Genomic DNA, 7,185 nt, shown 5'->3' with positions numbered 1-7,185 from the left:
ACCACCGTGGCCTCGGCCACTGCCGCACCTCCCCGACGCGCTCCACAGATCCGCCGCGACCCCCTCTCCCTCCTCACCAAGCCAAGCAACCCAGGCGAGCCCCGCTTCGTCCTCGGCACCGTCGTCTTCATCTCCGGCCGCCGGAGATCGTCTTCGCCGCCCCGCCGAATCCAGCCTCCCCCGAGCTCTCTGACGACGTCCTCGAGCCCGCCGTGAGCCCCCGCATCGGTTCCCCCTTCTCCCCTGCCTCCCCGCGCTTTGTAGCTAGCCCCGCCGTCGAAGCCGAACTCCGGCCGCCGCCGCAAGCTCGCTTCCGGCGAGCACCAACCTCCCCGTGTCGAACCACTCGCACCACTGGATGCGGCAGCTCCCCAGCTACGCGTAGCGTGTCTCCACCGTCGATTTGGTCACCGGAGGACCAAATTTGAGGCCCTCCACCGCGTCTGGCCTCGCCGGCGTCGAGTCGCCGGCGGGTTTGACCCCGCTGACCAGGGGTTTGACCTTCCCTGGCTCAATGTCAGGTGGGGCCCGACCCTGACTAATTTTTAGTTAGTTTGGAGTTAGGATTAACTAATTCTATTAAATTAACTAAGACACTGACATGTGGACCCCACACGTCAGGTTTGACCTGGTCAGCCACGTTTGACTCGCTGACGTCATGCCACTGTCATGCTGACGTAGTTATTAATTTTCTGGATTTAAATTAAATCAGGAAATTTCCAAAAAATGCCCAAAACTTCAAAAAATCATAGAAATTCAACCGTAGCTCAGATTGAAATAATTTATATATGAAAAATTATCAGAAAAACGCAATCTTTCCATCTGTACTAGTTTCATGCATGACAAACCAACTTATACCTACTGTATAAGTGAAAACATGTAAATGGCTTTTATAAGAGCTTAATTTGGAATTGCATTTGAATCCTTGATTCAAATGGACTTCATCCAAATAGAATGCTAGTTGCATTAGCTCAAACAACATCACATCTACATGCCATGATCATGCATCATATTGTTGCATATGTTGTGTATTGATTGTCGACACCGTTCCTTCTCAATAGGTCCTGCTCTGGAGAGTGTTCCAGAGTACCTGTCTGAGGAGTAGTGCCTTCCTTGTTGATCTACCCAGCAAGCAAACCCCCTTGTTCATTCCTATACAATCCTACTCTCTCGCTCCTGCTCTCAGTTATTGCATTAGGACAACAACGATTCATCTGCTACTTTGTGCTGCGGTAGTTGAACCCATTCCTCTGCATGACCTGTCGTTGCCACAGTAAATAGTTGAAACCCACTAGCATGTGTAGGAGTTGATTGAGCCATGTTGTGTTCCTACCATGCTATGCCTGCTATTGCTTAGAGTTGTGTCAGGTCTGATTCATTGGGAATGAATTGGAGTACAGTGCTCTATGTTTTGATGCTGAGAGTGAATGTGTGAACACGATTTGGTAAAGGTAGCGGTGAGAGGCCATGTAGGAGTACATGGTGGGTTGTCTCACTGGAACCGTCCTTAAGCACAGAGTTCTATGTATGTTGTCCAATAAATCGATACTACCACACATTGGGCTCCGGGCGCTCCAAGCCCTCTCGACTTATTAACTAACTTGATCTCTGTCCAGGAGTCGCAACTAGTTTCTGGTGTTTGTAGGTAGTGCTATTTTTCTACCAAGTGGCACCCGGCAGGGTGGGCTTGCGACAGACTAGGCACACATGGCCTGGTGTACCGAGTGGCACCCGGATGGTGGGCTCGGGAACCCTGCACACATCGTTTGGGGCCGTGAGCGACACCCCGGCCGGATCACCTTGCGGATGGAATCCGAATAGGCGATAAAACTGGGCTAGAGTCTTGTGTGGTTAGTCAGGTCGTGGCCGACACCCTCGCCAGGCTTCCGCTTGAAGGTTGCCGAGATACATGACGTGTACATGGTGGTAAGTGGCGAGAGCGTGTGTGAAGAAGTACACCCCTGCAGGGTTAACATGATCTATTCGAATAGCCGAGTCCGCGGTTATGGACTTCTTGGATGCTTACATGGTACATAGACAACTTGAAGTGGATATTCTAAAATGCTCAAGACAAGTGTGAGTACTAGGGATGGCCTTCTCGTATGGAGACGGGGATGAATCCATAGTAGTGTATTGTGTGGTGATTAGTGGACTCGTGTGCGCCCTATCACCTCAAAGAAGTTCTCGTAGTCGTAGAACAGGATAGCCACAGAGTGTCAGGACCCCGACTCGATGCCACATCGATCTAGCATGTAACACCTCATATCGCTTTGCGGCCTCACGCACGGTATCCCCACGGGTGTCGCCTTACCTTTGCCCGGGACCGTTTGCGCATTTTGGCACACGTATATGATGGTGTCGCTAGCATCCATATGATAAAGAGCCCGGGCTGACATGGCTAGTCGTAAACCCAAAGTGGCACTAACTTACAGGGACAGGCATTCATGACCCAGCATCGAACGTGTCGGTCATCAGCGAGTGAATCCAGGCTGTAGCACTGGGCTAACAGGACTCCGGTGAACCGGGCTGTAGCGGGCTAGCAGGACTCCGGTATTCATCGCGTGACATTTCCCCGAAGGGACAGACACAGGATCGAAGAAGGACACATGCCGGCCAGCCTAAGTGTTCCGGAGCAGTAGCAAGCTACCAGGGCTCAGTGGAAGCACTAGGAGACATTTCCCGGTAAGAGAGGCTACTAAGAATAAACAACTAGATAGTCAGATCCCACACATAGCAATACACATTACACGTACGCATAACATGCAAGTATGTGCTGTACAACATGGCATCACAGCATAACTCAACAACTCATATACCTAAAGGCTCAGAAGAGCCGTCATAGCAATTATTGCAAACAGGGGTCACTAGACCCATCATACAGAGCATACAAGCAACAAGCGGAAGCATTACATGTCTGGGTACAGACATCTACAAATGAAAAAGGCTGAAGAGCCTGACTATCTACAACATCCGATCAAGATCGTAGCTGAGGTACTAGCTACTAGTCGAAGTCCATGAGAACCCTAGTAAGACCGAAGTCTCCGCTGCAAAAACATAAATAAAGCAACATGAGTACAAAGGTACTCAGCAAGACTTACATCAGATCCTATCATACATGCATTTGTATCAAGAGGGTAATGTGGGGTTTAGTTGCAGCAAGCCAGCTTTGACTCTGTGGCTATCCTATTCTACGACTACCAGAAACTTTTGAGGTGAAACAACGAACACGAGTCCACTAACCACCATACAATACACTACTATGGATTCATCCCCGTCTCCCTACGAGAAGGCCATCCATAGCACTCACACTTGTCTTGAGCATTTTATAGTATCCACTTCACGTTGTCTATGTACCATGTAAGCATCCAAGAAGTCCATAACCGCGGACCCGGCTATTCGAATAGATCATGTTAACCCTGCAGGGGTGTACTTCTTCACACACGCTCTCGCCACTTACCGCCATGTACACGTCATGTACCTCGGCAACCTTCAAGCGGAAGCCTGGCGAGGGTGTCGGCCACGACCTGACTAACCACACAAGACTCTAGTCCAGGTTTATCGCCTATTCGGGTTCCATCCGCAAGGAGATTCGGCCGGGGTGTCGCTCACGGCCCCAAACGATGTGAGCAGGGTTCCCGAGCCCACCAACCGGGTGCCACTCGGTACACCGTGCCACGTGTGCCTAGTCTGTCCCAAGCCCACCCTGCCGGGTGCCACTTGGTAGAAAAATAGCACTACCTACAAACACCAGAAACTAGTTGCGACTCCTGGACAGAGAACAAGTTGGTTAATAAGTCGAGAGGGGCACTTAAGCATTCCAATGTGTGGTAGTATCGAGTCATTGGACAACATACATAGAACTCAGTGCTTAAGGACGGTTCCAGCGAGACAACCCACCATGTACTCCTACATGGCCTCTCACCGCTACCTTTACCAAATCGTGTTCACACACTTCACTCTCAGCACCAGAACATATCGTGACACTCCAATTCATTCCCAATGAATCAGACCTGACACAACTCTAAGCAATAGCAGGCATAGCATGGTAGGAACACATCAGTGGCTTCAATCAACTCCTACACATGCTAGTGGGTTTCAACTATTTACTGTGGCAATGACAGGTCATGCAGAGGAATGGGTTCAGCTACCGCAGCACAAAGTAGCAGATGAATTGTTGTTGTCCTAATGCAATAACTGAGAGCAGGAGCGAGAGAGTAGGGTTTTATCGAAATGAACAAGGGGGGTTGCTTGCCTGGTAAATCAACAAGGGAGGCACTGCTTCACAGACAGGTACTCTGGAACGTCTCCGGAGCAGGACCTATCGAGAAGGAACGGTGCCGGCAATCAATACACAATCATATGCAACAATATGATGCATGAACATGGCATGTAGATGTGATGCTGTTGAGCTAATGCAACTAGTGTTCAATTGGTTTGAAGTCCATTTGAACCAAAGGTTCAAATGCATTTCTAAATTAGGTCTCTTATATATGCCATAATGTGTTTTCCCATATTCAGCATGTATAAGTTGGTTTTTCATGCATGAAACTAGTTCAGATGGAAAGGTTGCATTTTTCTGATAATTTTTCATATATAAATTATTTTAATATGAGCTATGGTTGAATTGATATGAATTTTTGAAGTTTAAAACAATTTCTGGAATTTCCTGATTTAATTAAATCCAGAATTTATATACTGCGCCAGCATGACGTCAGCACGACATCAGCGGGTCAACGCGGCTGTCCAGGGTCAAACCTGACGTGTGGGACCCACACGTCAGTGACACTGGGGTTAACCCCGAGTCAAACCCGGGCTGACTAGCTTTGACTAAACCCTGGGCCCACTGGTCAGCGTCAGTAGGTGGGGGATTAGTGACTAATTAGCTAAGCCACGTCAGCCCGCCGGAGTTCTGGCCGGCGGCGACCATTAGCGTGGCGGCGACTCGCCGGACTTGCGTTACAGACGGCGTTTGATCGCGCGAAGACCACCGGGGCGTAGCCCGTCTTCGTCCGCAACCAGGGGAGCTGATGGGGGGCTGCGGGGGCGCCGGAGCTCGCCGGAGCGAAGCTCGGGGCGGCGGCCGGAGTTCGGGCGCGAGCGGGATCGGGCTGCGGGGCACAGGGAGGCCACCCGAGGGGCCCGGCGGCACCCTCGTGGCACCAGGAGCGCGAAGGGAGGCTTGGTTTGGGCGGAGGCGGGCCGAGACGGCGGCGGCGACATGGACGGCGGCGAAAGGCTTCGGCCGTGGTGGGGAGCGGCGCTACGGCGTGGATACAAGGGGGAGAAGAAAGGGGAACGGCGGCGGAGCTCACCGCGATCACGCAGAGCAGCACAGCGGGGTCGGGGAAGACCTGGTGACGGCGAATCGACGTCGGCGGACGGTGGAGCCCGAGGAGGAAGACGAGGGCGATAGCGGCGATGGAGGCCGTCCGGAGGTGCGTGGCTTGACGAGGAGGTAGAGGGGGTCAAGGCGGAGCTGGGAAGCGTCTCAGGGAGGCGAGGGGAGGCCGGTGGCCGTGGTGGTTCTCGTCGGCGGCGGCGGCCGCGTTCGGTGGAAGTGAGGGGGAGCCAGAGGAGGGGATAAGCATGGGGGGAGGAGGAATGAGAGGGCCTGGGGTGCGTGGCCGTCTCCGTGGCATTGGGAGGGAGTCCGGGGAAGCAGGAGGTGGCTAGCAGGGGGGAGGTGGCGCGCGCGCGTGCCGGCGAACGTCGGGCACACGCCCTCGTCCTTCTGTCCGAGGAGGGAGACGACAGAAGGCAGCGGGGAGGTGGGCTGGCCGCCAGCTGGAGATGGGCCAGGTAAGTGGCCCAGGTAAGTCTCTCTCCCCTTTTCTGTTTTCTTTTCTAATTTTCTGACATTTGTTTGATTTAATAAATATATTAAATCATTTAATTTTATTATGCCAATTTTTGTAGGGGCTAATGGTATTATTCCAGAGCTCTTTTATAATTGGCATAATTTTTGGACCATATTTCATATATATAGAAATATCTTTCCAATGCAAATATTTATCGAATTAATCCAAATGGCCAAAATAAATGTCCATGAGCTCCTAAAAATATTGTTTTGATTTTTATCTCTATCCAATATTTTCAGAGGGCAACATGAGCATTTTCTTGGACCCTTTTGGAGAAATTTTTATTTGGGTCATTTTCAAAAAATGATTCTGAGGTTTCCATCAATCCTTATTTCAAATTTAAATGAAATTTAAATATGATGCACAAATAGCTAGCTAGTCTAAGTCATACCAGACTAGGGATGTGACAACTCGCCCCCACTTGAAAGAATCTCGTCTCGAGATTCAGGGGTCGACGGAAAGAAAGCGGGTACTCCAGTCGAAGACGATCTTCTCGCTCCCAGGTAGCCTCTCTCTCGGAATGATGAGACCACTGAACTTTGAGAAACTTGATGTTCTGACGTCGGGTAACACGCTCCGCTTGATCAAGAATGCGAACCGGGTACTCTCGGTATGTGAGGTTATCTTGGAGATCAAGCGTTTCGTGGTCCACTCCGCGGATGGGATCCGAGAAGCAACACCTGAGTTGAGAGACGTGGAAGACATCATGAACTCGAGAAAGATGTGGGGGTAGTTCCAACTGGTAGGCAACCTCTCCTCGTTTAGCGAGAATATGAAAAGGACCAATGTAACGAGGAGCCAACTTGCCCTTGATACCGAAACGATGGGTACCCTTCAAAGGAGTAACCCGAAGGTAAGCTTGGTCGCCAATTTCATAAGTCATATCCTTATGATGACGATCGTACTGGCTCTTCTGACGAGACTGGGCTGTTTTCAAATTCTCACGAATGATGCGAACTTGCTCTTCTGCCTCCCGGATCATATCCGGTCCAAAGAATTGTCTTTCACCGGTTTCTGACCAGTTCAAAGGTGTTCGACATCTTCGTCCATAGAGAACCTCAAAAGGAGCTTGCTTGAGGCTGGATTGGTAGCTATTGTTATAAGCAAACTCGGCGAAAGGAAGACATTTCTCCCAATCCATACTGAATGAGATAACGCAAGCTCTGAGCATGTCTTCGAGAATTTGATTGACCCGTTCCACCTGGCCACTCGACTGAGGGTGGAAAGCGGTACTGAAAGAAAGATGGGTTCCCATGGCAGTTTGGAAACTCTCCCAGAAATGAGAAGTGAAAAGACTGCCACGGTCTGAATTAACCTCTAGTGGAAC

Source organism: Triticum dicoccoides, chromosome 6B (genome assembly GCF_002162155.2).
Source record: "Triticum dicoccoides isolate Atlit2015 ecotype Zavitan chromosome 6B, WEW_v2.0, whole genome shotgun sequence".
In the NCBI taxonomy this organism is placed as follows: Eukaryota; Viridiplantae; Streptophyta; class Magnoliopsida; order Poales; family Poaceae; genus Triticum; species Triticum dicoccoides.
This window is presented reverse-complemented; position numbering follows the sequence as displayed.